General features: G+C 47.1%; 1 protein-coding gene across 14 annotated transcripts in view; it reads right to left on the bottom strand.

The window, feature by feature from the left end:
* Positions 1 to 16754, bottom strand: part of LOC131398561 (ral guanine nucleotide dissociation stimulator-like) — a 257569-nt gene that overhangs the window by 99587 nt on the left and 141228 nt on the right. For 5 of the 14 annotated variants that reach the window (XR_009216923.1, XR_009216928.1, XR_009216927.1 and 2 more), the window contains exons 3-4: positions 9210 to 9312; positions 8641 to 8710 (exon numbers count right to left, since the gene is read on the bottom strand). The exons of 6 other annotated variants lie outside the window; for them this stretch is intronic. The gene's annotated coding sequence lies outside the window, so the exon portion shown is untranslated. Of the gene's footprint in view, positions 1 to 5440; positions 5558 to 5694; positions 5944 to 6238; positions 6620 to 7027; positions 7099 to 8640; positions 8711 to 9209; positions 9313 to 16754 lie in introns of those variants that run through there. 3 more of the 14 variants (XR_009216924.1, XR_009216925.1, XR_009216926.1) reach the window with 3 other exon arrangements.

Here is a 16754-nt window from a genome sequence, read left to right as displayed (position 1 = left end):
TTATTTCTATTATATTGGGCAGTAAGCAAGCCTGTCCTTTGCTCTAGAGGAGGCCACTATTTCTATCTTCCAAGGCTGACAGCTCTACACACATCCTTGAAAAGATATCCTGGCTTCACTGGCTTTCAAAGATAAGCTTGACTGAGACTCGATCATCATTCAGTTCTTCTGTTTCCTTTATTGAGATTGTGCAAATATGCTCTTTTCTCTGTAAAGTTCACTAACTTTATTCATACATAAGGGATGGTTTTGGTTTTATTTATTAAGTTGAGATTTTCGTATTAGAGCAAATGATGAACTATTATGGGTTGGATCTGAAAGTATGCTTTTCCAGGATAAATGTGAAAGAAGATCAGGGCTCACACAACTCTGCCACAAGGAGCTGATAGCAACTCAAATGATTTTAATTTGAATACTCTTTTGTACAACTTTCTTCCATCTTCCTTCATCCTCTCTGCTTCCTGTAACTCCCATATAGGAGTGGGGCAGTTTCAAGGATTCACTGAACTCCTTTACAATATTCAAATCATTTTGTCTGTTGTGTTTTTTTAATTGAGGTAAAGTTGACATACAACATTATATTAGTTTCAGGGGTACAACTTAATAATTCAATGTTTGAGTATATGTCGAAATGATCAGCACAATAAGTCCAGTTAACATCTGTCCCCATATATAGTTACAAAATTTTCTCATGTGATGAGGACATGGCGTATTTCAAGGTGCAGAAGAATCAACGATGATGTCATACTTTTCCATACACAGCTTGATGAATTAGGACATAAGTATACACCCTTGAGACTGTCACCACCATCAAGGCCACAAACATATCCATCACCTTCCAAAGTTTTCTCTCACCTCCTTTATTACTATTATTCTGTGGTAAGATCTCTTAATATCTACTCTATTAGCAAATGTGATGTATGCAATACAGTCTTGTTACCAGTAGGCACTATGTCGTAGCCTACATCTCCAGAACTTATTTATCCTGATAACTAAAACTTTGTATCCTTTGACCATCAGCTCCCAAATTCTCCATCCTCCCAACCCCTGGCAACCACCATTCTAACCTCTGCTTGTATGAGTTTAACTATTTTAGATTCCACATATAAGTGAGTATTTGCCTTTCTCTGTCTGCCTTATTTCACTTAGCCTAATGTCTTCCAGGTCCATCCATGTTGTCAAAAATGGCAGGAATTGCTTCTTTTTTCAAGGTTGACTAATATTCCATTTCTTTATCCTTTCATCCATCAGTGACATTTAGGTTACTTCCGTGTCTTAGCTATTGTAAATTAGCTGCAATGAACATTAGAGTGCAGGTATCTCGCTGAGACGCTGATTTCAATTCCTGTGCGTATATACTAGAAGTGGGATTGCTGGATCATGTGCTAGTTTTCATTTTTGGAGGAATCTGCATACTGTTTTCCATAATGGCTGTACTAGTTTACATTCCCACAAGGGTTCCTTTTCTCCACATCCTCACCAACATTTGCCACCTTTAGTTGTTTTGATAATCGCCATCTTAACAGGTGTGAAGTGATAGCTCATTGTGGTTTTGATTTGCATTCCCTGATTAGTGATGCCGAACACCTTTTCATACACCTATTGGCCACTAGTAGGTCTTCATTGGAAAAAGTCTATTCTGGTCCTTTGCCAATTTTTTTTTTTGCCTTTAATTTTATTTATTTATTTATTTTTCCCCCAAAGCCCCAGTAGATAGTTGTATGTCATAGCTGCACATCCTTCTAGTTGCTGTATGTGGGACGCGGCCTCAACATGGCCAGAGAAGCGGTGCGTTGGTGCGCGCCCGGCATCCGAACCCGGGCTGCCAGTAGCAGAGCGTGCGCACTTAACCGCTAAGCCATGGGGCCAGCCCCCGTGTCCACTTTTTAATTTATTTTTCTTTTTGTTATTGACCCAACACAAAAAAAGAGAACAAAATTTTCAGGCATTATGAGTGCTTCCCAGTTGATGCAGATGGTTTTGTATTTACAGTGGTACCAAAAGATCATGTTTCCTGCTTTTTCTTCAGCTTGTTATAAGACCAGCAGTAGCTGCGGCATGGCAGATAATCGGGATCTTCTGGGTTTGGAGGTTTACAACATAACTAAGTGGTAAGGAATTTTTTATTATTCCAAGGAAATTATTGAGTTCATAGTCCATGGAATCCAGGATTGATAGGGGTAGGAGGAAATTAAGGTGAGGATCGGTGATGTGGCATTACTTCTTATCTTGAGGGACAGGTATCCACTGTATGAGTGTTTGAATAAAAGTATTAGATATCAGGAATTTGTGGTGAGGGAATATGTTTTCTGAATTATTTACTTTGAACATAACCATTTGGATTACGTGAACATCTGGGATGTGGGAGTAAGTCGCTAACAAGGGCTGGTTGACAATGTCACTATTGATTTCACTTCTATGAACACCGAGTGGTCAATGGATTAAGCAAATGAGTAGTCAGAAAACACAGAAATGGTGGGATTTGGGATTTAGTAAAAGATTGGGGACCGACTGTCCTGAGATGGAGTGCCAGGACTTGTACAGTTGAGAGTGACAAGGACAAGAAAGGAATAGAAACACACTCAAACAAGGAGGGGGGGTTAACAGGATGGAGGGAGAGAAATGATCTGGAGTAGCCTTGAGTTTTGACCTGGAGCTTTCTGTTCTAGATGCAAATCTGCCTGATGACATCCCAGGACACAGGTCAGATCCCCAGAGGATAGAGGGAGCGTGGAAGTACAAAACAGCCATGATAATTGTCCTAAAATGGCAGGCTTCCTTTGTCATTTGACCCAATATCATGATTTATTTTTGTAAGGTAAGAGGAAAAGAAGGATGATAGTCATGTCTTCACAGAGGAAGCAGCGTGACTGTGGGAACCAGTCCAAACCAAAGCCTGGTTTAAGCACCTCCATCCCTTTTAGGATGTCCAGTGACATAGTCAAGGGGCCGGTTACTAGAATCCCATCCCATCCTAGCAGTGACGGGTCTCTGGGAGGACACCTTGGACCAGCCCCACCAGGTCTGCTGGCCCGAGAGACCGCGAGGACTCCAGGCCTGCAGCAGTGCAGGACAACTGGTAAGTCCTTTCAATCTTGCCAAAGCGTTGCAAACACTTGCACCTAGTCACACAGGTGAATCCCTGCCAGGTGTGCTCGCAGGTGGTCTGCACTCCAGGTCCCATGCCCACTCCTGCTGGTCTTCAGATTTGACAGAGATGATTCCAGGAGCTGATCTGGGCATTCCAGCTTCACTCCCAACAATTTCTGGTGACTGTGGAAGGTATCAGGAAAGAGGAAAGGGCAGTGAGGAGCACAGGAGAGAGACTGGTGGTAGCACTGATGGCGGACAGACTTGCTAGCGAGGCAGAGAAAACGAGGGGTCAAGAAGGACGTCCTGACAGCAGATGAAATGGAGCAGGCACCTCAGTGAGGTCTCATGGTTGCGTCCCTAATGTTTCCTTGCTTTGAGCTCTTGAAACTTTAAAACATACCAATACGTTTCTTTTATTAAACTCTGCTGTGTGACATAGAAAATATAGACAGCGGTTTCTTTCTGAGGTGAGAGGTTGAGTTTCAGGTGAGGAGAGAAAGATCTTCTTTTTTCATGCTGTTCTCTCATTTTCTTTTACTATGTACATCATTTATTTTTACTTTCAAGTCAGCAGCGAGTTACCAACGTCACGGGATGATTCAGTTTTTCCCCTGACAGTCACAGTAAAACGTACTAAAAGTGGATTATTCTTTTTGTGTAATATTCCAATAGATTCCAAAATATTGTTTCAAAAGCACTTTGATATCTATGTACTCAAATTAGGTATTTACTTCTAGGTCTCCATTTTTATGTTCTTTGTTGCATGCTAATTCAGTGTTGCATCTAAGGAAATACCAGATTTCCCTCAGTTTTTTAGATCCATATGTGTTGGAAATTTGATTCATGAAGATGGACATGGCAGCTGGGGGATCGTGCTATTATCAAAAGAGGCCTTTTCAGCATCAGTAATCTGACAAGAACCCACTGCTTGTTGGGATTTAATTGTCTATTTGAGGGATCAAGCTTTCACTGTTGGCACTTCTCTTTCTCTTTGGAGGGAAAGTATGGCCTTCCCAGTCTTTCCATTACCAAATCACTTTCCTGGGTGGCTGTGCTGTGTCAGGAAGGGCCTGGGATGCCGGGAACCAGAATTCATCCTCAGCTTCTGGTTGTCCTGAGAAGGCTTCCCTGGCAGAGTCCAGCCTGTGTGTCTGGGTGACACTTGCAGCCATCAGAAAGGAGGCGATAACTCACAAGTGCCAAGCGATTCATCTGGCCCTTGTCTTACAGGGTGTTCCCAAGGGAAGAGGTTCAAAATGCCACTTGGTAACCCTTTGAAAGCTGCTAGTCATGGATCGGGTTCTTGGTGTGAGCTCAGAGCAGTGTCTAGTCACCACCAGATGGGGAGCATTTCAGTATTTTAATTGGTAAGGCTGTGTTCATGCACCACCATGGATCATCAGTTCCGTGGCATTCCCCGCTGGACCTCCCAACACCCCTGTCATGCCTCATATTTCAAAGCTCCAAACAGGGTTCACACCCCAGCAGCTGGTTGTAATGTAACCACAGCACAAGACTGGGGAAAAAGCACAGCCACCCAGGGGTGACACACTTTAATGACTTGGGCCCAATTACGCCATTTGGACGAGTTCAGAACACCAACACTGAGTGTGTAAACTGGAGGATTGCCCAAGACCTTGGACCTCAGAAGGACACGAGCTCAGAATTCACCTTGGACAGCAAGGGACAATGTGGGGTCACTGACTGGCCAGGATTATGGTCCCTCATCCTGGCAAAGCAGAGCTCACTCGGGATCCATCAGGCCAAGCCAGGGAGGAGGCTGGGGGCCTTCTAGGGAATTTCTGCCCTAAAGGGAATTGCATAAGGAAGGCAGGGGTGCTGAAAATCCTAGTTCACAGGGAGCAGTCATGTTTATGGAACAAGGCCCAACAGTAGCCTTAAAAGCTGCATCAGATATCGTTCCTCCTGGATACAAATCAAGCAGGAAAAGGAATTCAGAGGCCTGTACAAGGATCCCAGCAGGATTCAAATCTAGGTCAGGGGTGAACATGGAGCCCCTAGAGGGGTCTCAGGAGGGAAAGTCCTGCCTGCCTTTAGTCCATTTGCAAATGATCTTCCTCGGGCCTTGTCCTCTCCACATGCACGTTTTGATCTTTTTCCATTGTTTTCCCCACTTAGAGCTGATGCAATTCCAGAGATTCAACTAGAAAACTAAAAGTTCCTAAAATTTGGTCAAAAGAAACCTCAGCAGCTGGAGTCTGGGTGTCCCAGAGGTTGCCATGCCATAAGGCCTGTGGCTGACCAGGGGGCCACGGAGACAGGCTCTCTGGACTGGCCAACAGGGAGAATCCACCCCTGCCCTCACCCAACTCCTGCCCGGCCTCACTCATTCTCGTTGAGCAGCTCCATGTCCTGGAACCAGGCCCCAAATCACTCCTTAGGGTCTTTTTATAATTCTTTGCAGCGACCTGGAGCAGCAGGATCTCCCTCATGACTCGGTGTTCTTGGGACCAGAGGGAAGGAGAGGATGCAGACAGGGCCTGGTTGGGGGATGTTGCAGGGGCCTTGTGGGGGGTGAGGACTGGGGCAGGGGACCAGTCCTGGGAACGCTCCTTCCCTCCAGTTCCATCCAGGTTCTACCTGTTCTCAGAATGGGAATAATCAGCCCCTCCTCCAAGAAGTTTTCCTTGATGCCATCCTCCCTTCAACCCACGCGCCAACTGGATGGGTCTCGACTTCTACCAAAATCTTCCACTCAATGTAAGATACAAGGGGTGGAGCCAGAAACTGTTATCCCCAGAGGGTCTCTGATTTCCACCTCCTTCCCCTCCCCTGCAAGGAGTGCCACAGCTGCTCCTCAGCCCTCTTCTCAAGGTTGATCTCATTCCCCTGGAAGGCAGACAGCCAGAGTCCATCAGACAGAGCCCCCTAGCCTGACTAGCCCCCTATGCCCTGCCCTTCTCATGTTGCACTACTGCCAGGTCCCCAGAGGGGGCCGGGCATGCAGAGAAAACAGGACTTGGACCTAGGATGGGCTCTGGGCTCCAGACTAGTAGGACATGGGGGAAGGCTGAGGGACCTGGCAGCACAACCCTCTCTGATGACAGACTTGGAGGCTGAGGCCTCAGGCAGAGGGGACTGCTCAGCCACTTATGTGCTGCCTGACTTGGGAGGGGGCTGACTGCTCTCTCCCTCCACGGGCAGCATGGGAGGGACAGGCAGAGTCCAGCTCAGATAAAACCTCACGCAGCTGTGCCATCAGGCAGCTCTGAGCTTCCCCAGCCTGAGGAACGAGAATGGATGTCTCAGGCGGAGCCTCTGTTCACTCATCCCTAAGATGGGCCTGATGCCCCAGCTCCCAGGGGCGGCTGTGAGGCTCTCATGAGAGGAGATGTGCCAAGTGCTGAGAGCTCAGAGCTCAGTGCGGGGGCTCACGCATCCCCAGGCTCAGGATCCTGGTCCTTCCTGCCTGGTCCTCAGATTCATCCACTTCGAGATAATCACCCATCGCCAGGTGCAGCATCAGCAGGTCACCGAGGAAAGTGCCAAGATAGGGGACAACACCCTGTGACATAGGGGTGCGGGTGGGATGAGCCCTTGCTCTCAAGTCGGACCCCTGCAGACCCTCCCCTGAAAAGTCCTCACCCTCAGCCTCCTGGCCCACCCCAGGGTTCCCACGGGGAGCAGCCTAGGACCCTTAGCAGCCTCCCCTCAATTCTTCCTCCCTTCACACCCCAAGAACACCACACTCCTCCTCCTCACCTCCCAGGGCCGGCTTCTGGCAAATCACAGGGTATGTGGTCCCTGGCCCTCCCCACAACAAATCCATCCTACACCAGCTCTTCCAGGCCCCCCTCCTGGTCACTTCTACTGGGGGATTCAGACACTGTGGCACCAGGAGGAAGGGACCTCCTCTCTTGATTTGAGGCCTCCGGCTGGGAGGGCAGAGCCCCTCCTCCACAGGCACACTCACCTGCTGCTGCTGCTGCTTCTCCTGCACTCTCTGGGGGTTGCCCTCCGGGGGGCAAACGTGGAGGGCCCCTCCTGCCAGAGTCGAGGACAGTGTCAGCGAGACCATACTCCCCTCACCCCATTTCTCTCGAGCACCCCTGGCCTCTGACCCTGAACATCTGACTCAAGTGAACTGGCACCAATGCCACTCCACCCTGCAAGGTCTTGTGATTCCAGAGCAAGCCCAGCTCCAACTCTCACTTTGGGTGTGAGCAAGGGCTTTTGGCCTGGCCTCCCCGAGCCTGTTTCCTCATCTGGAAAGTGTGAGAACTCCAGCTACCTCACAGGTTCTCCTGAGGACTCACTGTCGCATGACTGTCATCATTGTGCTCGCCCTCACCCCTCCAGGTGGAGCGGGCAGAAAGCTCCCACATTCCTTTCCTCCCTCTTACCTCATTACCACCCTGTGAGGCCTGCACCACACAATCACCACACAATCACCATACCTCCATTTCCCTAATGGGGAGACAGAGGCCCAAACAGGGGCAGTGAGTTGCTGAGGGGCCAACAGAGGAGAGGCCGCTTGCCCCTCTCAGCCAGAGGCCCTGTTCCAACATCCTTGCCTAACCCCCAGCCCCACCACTGACAACAGTCCTGTCCCCTGAGCTCTCAAAGCTTGGCCCTGGGCCGAGCCGTGGATGGAGATGATGGGGTGTCTTGGGAGTCTGGTTGTTGAGTGGCTCCTGCCTGCCCCAGTCCCCTGGAGTGTCTCTCCCCCATGCAGGACAGAGGCAATGCCAAACCCTTCTCCTCCCCAAAGAACAACTCAGGATATTCGCCTGTACTGAACTCTTTCTTTATCCACTCAGGAACTGGACCCACAAGGTGCCACCTCTGATCAACAGGGAAGGGGGTGACAGGATGCTTTGCTTCCCCGTTTACATGAAGCTCTTAACGTCCTTTCAGCAGGATCCACTAAGAATCCATCAGTTGCCTAGACGCTACTCATAAGCCACTTGGGGCCTATATCATGGCCAACCAGGCACTCAGGTGAGACTCCTGTGGTTGACTCAAGTGACTGCTCTAGGGGTCCAGTGGGGAGTCCCACAATGCACACACATCTGTCTCTGGTCAGTTGTTCAGATCCAAGGATGAGCAGCCTGTTTGTCCACCTGGGCCAGGGGAATCCCCTGCTGTGCCCGTCCCTGGGGTAGGCAGTGTGCCCTCCCCTTGGAGACATGGTGAAGATAGAAGGAGCAGCAGGGGCCTGGCTTCCTGAGGACAGGTTTAGCCTGAGGGATAAACCCACCCAACCACCCAACAGCCTGGAAGAAGCTATATCCAGCAGGATGGACGTGAGTGGAAGCCAGAGACCTGCTGATAGCGCCAGCTCGGCAACTCGCCCTGGAACAGCACAGCCAACACCGCTGTGTCCCATGACCAGGGCCTCCTGCCCACAAACGGCACCCCACCTGCCCATGAGCCAAACAGATCCCTAAGCTTGTTAGCCTGGACAAGATAGACAGGAATGTTTCAGAGAAAGTTCAAGTGAGAAATTATCAAAACCACAGCTTGCTCAGTCCCCCTCCCCTCCTGGCCCCTGCTTTCTTTCCAGACCCCCAGCCTCCACTCTACCTTGGTCATCAGTTCTCTGTTCAAGGACTCGTCTTGGCTATAGCTCTCCTTAAATTTTTCAGAGCTCTCCCTGAGAGTAAGGGAAAGAGGGAAGGATAAATTTAGGGATAATGTGAGGGGTCTAAGTGCATATACTTTTCTTTGACAACATGAGAGATTCAAACTGCCTGGAGGAGTGCTCTCACTGGGCTCCTCTGAGCGCTAAGGTCTCGTGGGACTGGGAGGGGGCTCCCCTGTTGGTCACTGGGGTCTCCACTCCCCAGCTCTACAAAGCAGCTCTCTTTTGACCACTTTGAGTTTCAACTGGGCATAGAGTTCTGTTGCTATAAACACTTGAAAATCTCCAATGTGGCTCACTCCAGTACCTGGCATTTAGGGAAACCGAGTCCTGAAGCAGAATTGGTGCACTAAGGACACCAGGAGACTTAGAGACCCACCGCTGAGGCCCAGGCCCTGTCCCCATCATTTGCTGCCTCCCAGGAGTTCCCACCTGACTGAGGGGCCAATGGCAGACATTCAGGAGATCCCCCATCCACCCTGGTCCTCCTATGGAGAGGGGCACTACCCACCAGGAAACTTCCTCCATGTGTTCTTCAGGTGGCATATGGATGTTTTCTGCAGAGAAGAGATGACAGTGTGGGGCGAGGAGAAGTTCTTCAGGATCTCGCACTCCTGGGGAAGGGAAGAGAATAAGCTGTGAGGTGGGGCACTGGAGCCCTGCTTGCTGAAACGTGCCTGATTGCTGATCCACACAAATTGTGAGATAGTCAACATTTGTAGTTTTGAAATGCAAGGTTAGGGGCAATGAAGTCAGAGAGGGAAAGGTAACTGACACAGCCTACCAGGCCCTGGCCCTACCTTCCACCCCAGCTCCTGTTCTCTCCTCCCAGCCTCCCTCCAGCTTCACTGGCCATATTTCTGACCTCCTCTGGCCAAACTCACTTCTGCCTGTGAGACTCAGGACCGGTGGTGCCATCTCCCTGACACACTGCTCCCAGACCCCTGAAGGGCTGGCTCCCTCTTGTCATTCTGGTCCCAGAAAACGTCACCCCAGTGAGGCCTTTCAGACCCTCCTACCCAGTGATGCCCAGCCCTCCCTCACGGCCCCCTGCTGCGTTTCTCTACAGCACTTGCTCTTTTCTTTCTCCTGTTTTTGCTTTTGTCCATTTCCCCTCTAGGCTGTGAGCTCCTGGCAGGCAGGGACCACTTGGTCATTTTCATCCTGCACTTTCGCCCACCAGGGCACCTGGCACAGGGTGAGTGCTCAGTGCACAGCTGCTGAATGAGTACATGGGAAGATCTTGCACCCCGCCCCCTGCTTATCACCAACTGTGATTGTGGAGATGAACACTAGAAATAGGAGGTACAAGTTGTTTCTGAGGCAGAGGGACAGCCAGAATGACCTCTGCTTGACTCTTCTCTGCTCCAGGAGGTCAAGAAAAGTTCAGTGGACACCGTGTAAATTCCAGGTTTACAGGAGAAGGAAAGGCCTTGATGTATATGTATATTATGTAATGGTTACCAAAATAAGTTTAGTTAACATCAATCACCAAGCAAACATAAAAGATTTTTTCCTGGTGATGAGAAGTTTTAGGATCTACTTTCTTAGCAACTTTCAAATGTACCACACAACAATGTTAACTTGCATAGTGCTGTATATCAAGTATATCTCAATACAACTGAAAAAAATAAAAACAAAATCTAACTTGCCACCACTGACACAAGAGGCTGCCCGCCCCCTGGTGGCCAGCACTAGCACTGCAGCCCTCACCAAAACTCCACCAAACAGAAAGGAACCATTCTTCAGATGTCCTCAAGGCAGAGGCTCTCCAGGGTCCCAGAGGTAAAGGAGCAGGACCTGTCGGCTTCGAGAGAGTGGGGTGAATCTCGGGAGCCTACATTTCCCCCCATCTTGCTGTCCCCCACCAGGTGTCTTCTTCATTCCTGAGGCATCCAACCTCAACCAGGACAATGACTACCCCGTGCCTCCAGATGAGGACCCCGAGGATCCAACAAGAAATGGTCTTCTCCCTCATCTCTAGACTTGGGGTCCAGTGCTCTGGCATCTTCTTCCTTATCCCCAGTTCTCATCCACCCATGCCCCCATGTCTCCTCAGTTCTAAATGATTTCAAGTGGGTGGAAAGCATCTTCTCAGCGTTTCAGAGCACAGTAGGTCATCAACAGAGAACCTAGTCCAACAGACACATTGCGAGTGCATGGAACACTTGGAGTCATCTGCTGGATGCACTCCATTTTATACAGGAGGACCCTCACTGAGGTATTCTCTCCTGTTCTCAATGCCTACACAAGGGGAGGATGGACTCATCACAGTTCTGGGAGCCCACAGAGGTGGACTGCAGGATCCCAGTCCTGTGCTCGCCAGGCTGGGCCAAGGATGGGTCTGGAACAGACAGATAGGCAGAAACCTAGGAACCTTAGGGATTCCTCTGCTCATCTCTGGGCATGTATCTTGGAGAACGAATGCCATGGTCCCCTGGGAGAGCTGCCTCCAATCTCTCTCCCTCCTGCCTCTTGTCACTTCCTCTGGGTCAGCTCTTTCTTGACTGCACGTCCCTGGCCCCCACATGAGAATTCAGTGTGAGTGGGGGTGCCTATGCACATGCTATGATGAGGAGAGGAAAATGACCTCATATGGAGAGGGGTGGGCAGCAATCCTCTAAGATCTTAATGCCTCTCATTGCCAAAGGAGACCTGAGGGAAGGGGCGGAGCCTTGGCCAAGAAAGCTGGAGCTCTGTCTAGTCTTTGGGACCCGGACTACCTCCTGTGGTCTGGGCCAGTACTTGCCTCTTTCTGGGCTAGTTTCCCAACTGCACAGTGAGGGGTAAGATGTGCAACAGCACAAGCGTGTGCTCAGCCAGGACAAGTCATCAGGCCCCATAGATACATTAAGTATGTTTTAAGTGTATTGAAGACATTAATATTGCTGTGCAATCATCACCACGATCCATCTTTAGAAGTCTTTTCATCCTACAAAACTGAAACTCTATACCCATTCATGAATAACCCCCCATTCCTCCTCCTCCCAGCCCCTGGCAAACACCATTCTACTTTCTGTCTCTCTGAATCTAGCGATTTCAGGAACCTCATAGAAGGGAAATCACACAAGGTTGTATTTTTGTGACTGGCTTATTTCATTTAGAGTAATATCCTGAAGGTTCATCCATGGTGTGCCATATCTTAGACTTTCCTTCCTTTGTTAAGGATGAATAATATGCCATTTTATGTATATACCACATTTTGCATATCCATACATCCCTGGACAGATAGCCTAGCCGGGCCCAAAACCAAGCCCAAAATAAAATGGGGCCCCAACCAGACTTTTATCAACGGTCCCCTGGAGACTACTTTCTTAAGCCACGTTCCATATATTTACTAAGGATCTAGTCTTGGGCCATGAGTTGTTTTTCAGAAACTCCGTTTTTCCTCCTTGGGCAAGTTTCAACTGGTTTGAACCAGTGAGACCACAAGACGGCTGGCAAGACTTAAACCGTCACTGCTGTTTGAGTCAAGTGACTGGAGGATGACGTAGGGGACCAAGAACTCAGCTGCCAATCATGTTAAGGACACTGCCTTTTGAACGTGGGATGTATGACAGAACATGAAAATCTACTTGCGCAAAATGAGTAGGACTGCCCCCAACCTCCCACACCCACTCCTTTGCCCTTAAAAAGCCCTTTCAACGGCCCATTGGGGAGAAGGATTTAACCTTTGGCTCCTGTCTCCCTGCTGGCCAACCTCGTAATAAAGCTTTTTCCCTTCTACAAGAGCGGTATCTCATGGTTGGCTTAAGGGGTGCATTGGGCAGCGAGCCCTTCCTCGGTTATGATACTTGGGTGGATTCTATGTTTTACCTATTATGAATACTGATGCTATGAATATGGGTGTTGAAATATGTTTTGAAGAATATGCTTTCAACTCTTTGGGGGCGTATATACCCAGAATTGAAATTGCTGAGTCCTATATAATTATATTTTTAATTTTTTTTAGGAATTGCTATACTGATTTCTACAGCAACTATGTATTTTATCTTCCCAAGACTGTGCACAAGGGTTCCAACTTCTCCACATCTTGACCAACACTGGTTCTATTCTTTTTCTTCTTTTTTTTTTTTTGGATGCGAACTTTTTTTTTTTTTTTTGATGGATGAATGTGAGGTGGTCTCTCACTGTGTTTCTGATTTGCATTTCCCTAATGATTAGTGATGATGAGCGTCTTTTCATACGCTTATTGGTTATTTGCAGATCTTCTTTGGGGAAATGTCTACTCATGTGCTTTGTTCAAATTTGATTTGGGTTGTTTGATTTTTGTTGTTGAGTTTAGGAGTTCTCTATCTATTCTGGATATTAAGCCCTTGTCAGACACATGGTTTGCAAATATGGTCGCCCATCCTGTGAGTTGTGCTTTTACTGTTGATAATGTCTTTTGAGATACAAAACTTTTTAATATCCATGAAGTCCAGCATGTGTATTTTCTTATTTTATTGGCTGCTCCTTGGGGGTCATATCCTTGAAATCATTACCAAATCCTATCTTGTAAAGTTTTGTCTTATGTTTTCTTCTAAGAGTATTATAGTTTTAGCTCTTACATTTAGGTCTTTGATCTATTGGGAATTAAGCTTTGTATATGGTGTTAGGTAAGGGTCCAAGTTGATTCTTTTTCATGTAGATATCCACATTTTCCAGCACAACTTGTTGAAAGGGCTTTTCCCCTTTGAATAATCTTGGCACCCTTGTCAAACATCATTTGATCACATGGGTGAGGGTTAATTTCTGGGCTCTCAATTCTGTTTCCATTGGTCAATATGTCTGTCTTTATGCTATGACAATGCAGTTTTGATACTGTAGATTTGTAGTAAGTTTTCAATCAGGAAGAATCAGTCCTCCAACTTAGTACCTTCTTTCAAGATTATTTTTGGTATCTGGGCTTACTTGAGATTCCATAAGAATTTTGGGATGGGTTTTTTTCTATTTCAGCACAAAACGTCCTTGGGATTTTGGTAAGGACTGCACTGGATTTGTTGATCTCTTTGGATAATGTTGACATCGTCACAATAAGGAGTCTTCCAATCCATGGTGATGGGATGTCTTTCATTTCTAGTAGTGCCGGGTGGTTGTTCAGGTTGAGGGGGCGGCACTCCTAGAGGCAGTCATGCAGAAACCCACAATTCCTCCTCACTGTGCCTTCACCATTTCCTTAGAACTCATCGACCATCAACAGAAGAGAAAATGCATGTAAAATGCATGTGGGGAATTTGCAAGGACTGGGTGTACCAGTTGGTGCGCACCCAGGATCTGAACCCGGGCCCCCAGTAGCGGAGCATGCGCACTTAACCGCTAAGCCACTGGGCAGGCCCTGGTGTCTTGTTTTAAACACATGACTTCTGTTGGTCCTTGATTTCCCCAGTTACACCCCAGCTGTCCTTTCACTGACCATTATTGGTCACACACCCACTGCACCTGCCTCCAATCCTTCCCCTTCAACACCGTAATCTCACACACAGTTCCCCCCGACACTATCATGGCATCTCCCACCACACGTCCCCTATATCTTCCATACAGCCATCAAGATGCTTCACAAACACCATCACCATTTATGTCCAGTGGGCTGAGAGGGCTGCCCGTGCACTGGGAATCAGGAATCACAGGGTCTGTCACTTGGCCTCCAATCACATACTCTACTCCAGATGAAGGGCTTACCCTGTGGAGACACTCACTAGTAGCCAACTCCATCGAACAACAACATCTTTGCCCCAGGCTTCCTTCAAAATTATCCCCCCACTTTCTGCCCCAACTGCTCCTTGAGGGGTCATTTTGGGGCAGCCTTTGAGGCCACCTTGGTGATTTTGTGCCCAGGCCCAGACAGCTCTTGGCCCACAAACACTTTAACCATAACCTCTGAAATCATATAGCACAGGTAACCAGTGAATGGGTGCAAATTACTGGTTTTACCTCAAGACACCTAAGGAATATTTCACACCAGGAGCATCCACTTTTGGGTTTTACTGTGGGCTGATATCACAAGGCTCTCATCCAGTGAGCTTCTCTCTTCCCCAACCCCGTGAACAGCTTTCTCCAGGCTATATTGTGCAATGCATTATTGTCTCTCTCTCAGCCTGCTTCTCTCAGGTCGCAGGTCCCTTGAGTTTCCTGCCCTGACAGGCTACCAACAACCCATAGAAACAATGTCAGTCCTATAGCACTGGGTGTTCAGTTCTACTAGGATTGACTGACTGGACTGGGCACAGGTGTGGTGGCCCTACCCACACAAAATCAGGAAACTGAGGCAACTAAAAGGTATCAACAACCTTAACACAACATGGACAACAACTCCATAAGAACATATCTTAGCCCTTGAACAACAGTCTCATGAGTCTCTCGCCTAAATGGTTTTAGAAAATGGCCTGGCCCTAGACTGTCTATACCGGCCAAGGAAGGAGGGGTTGGTGCCTTTCCTAGAACCACTTGCTGAGTGTACATCAACAGAGAAGTTCAAACCTACCTCCACCAAATGGCCCAAGAGGTTAAAATATTGCATAATATTACCCAAATCTTTGAATAGATACCAAAGGCCCCCGAGATCACTGACCTATTTTCATGGCTGGTCTCTCCAAGTTGGGGACAATGGAAATGGACTGGATTTTAGATTGTTGCTTGTATAGTCATAGGATTTGTTACTATAGCCCTCGTCGGATGTTTACTCTCTTGGCTACAACCTGCCATACTCCTAATAACTCCATTAATTACACTTATTAAATATACTAACCAACTTAAAATTAATCAATACCCTGATTAACTTAAAAAATTCAAAATTTTTATGTGGAAAATCTGCTTAACGTAGAATACACCGTTTTAAGCATTTCAAAGTATACATTTCTGTGGCTTTTAGCACAAAGATTATGTCGTGTGGCTATCACCACTATCTAATTCCAGAACATTTTCAACACCCCCAAACAAACCCATACTCATTCACACTCTATTTTCTGCTAACCCAAACCCATGGAAACAACTCATCTGTTTTCTCCCCCTATGGATTTTCCTATTCTGGACATTTCATTCAAATGGCATCATGTTATCTATTGCCTTTGTGGATGGCTTCAGTGAGCACACATGTTTCAAGGTTCACCCATGGCCTAGTCTGTAGCAGTACTTAATTCCTTTTTATGGCTTATAATATCCTATATTATGAATAGGCCACATTTGGTTTATACAGTCATAACTGGATAGTAATTTGGGTTTGTTCCACTTTTGGACCATTGTGAACACTGTTACTTTGAATGTCTATGGGCAAGTTTGCTCTTTTGGACATATCTACCATGGGCCTCTCCAGGTCAATGGTAATTCTAGGTTTAAGATTTTAGAAAATGCCAAGCTGTTTTTCTGCAGTGGCTGCATCATTTTACTTTCCTACCAGTAATGTATGTGGGGTCCTTTTCTCCACATCTTTACCAACACTTGTTGTTTTCCATTATGTTGAATATAGCCTTCATTTTCAGCATGAAAACTGTGCTTCGAATTTGCATTTTCCTAATAATTAATGATACTGAGCAACTATCTTGTGCTTATTGGCCATCTATGTATTTCCTAGAGACATGTCTATTCCAGTTGGTTACCCCGTTTCATTGACTTGTCTTTTATAATTTAGTTCTAAGAGATCTTTATATATTCTCAAAATAAGAGCCTTCTCACTTATATAAGTTGCAAATAGTAGGAGACATCAAAGACCCACTTTTAACAATGGATAGAATATCCAGACAGAAAACAGGAAATAGCAGACATGAAAACATTAAATACTAAATGGAGCTATCAGACACACACAGAACATTTTACTGGACAGCAACACAATGCACGCTCTTCTCATGGGCACACAGACTATTTTCCAGAACAGATCACGTGTTAGGTCACAAAACAAGTCTTAACAAGATTAAGAAGACTGAAATAATACCAGGTAACTTTTCTAAACACAGTGGCATGAAACCAGAAGTCAATAACAGAAGGAAAACTTGAACATTCATAATACGTGAAAGTTCAACAAAAACTCTTCAACTTAAAAGTAGATCGGGGGCTGACAGGTGCTGTAGCGGTTAAGTGCGTG

Source organism: Diceros bicornis, chromosome 35, assembly GCF_020826845.1.
Source record: "Diceros bicornis minor isolate mBicDic1 chromosome 35, mDicBic1.mat.cur, whole genome shotgun sequence".
Taxonomy (NCBI): Eukaryota; Metazoa; Chordata; class Mammalia; order Perissodactyla; family Rhinocerotidae; genus Diceros; species Diceros bicornis.
This window is presented reverse-complemented; position numbering and strand designations above follow the sequence as displayed.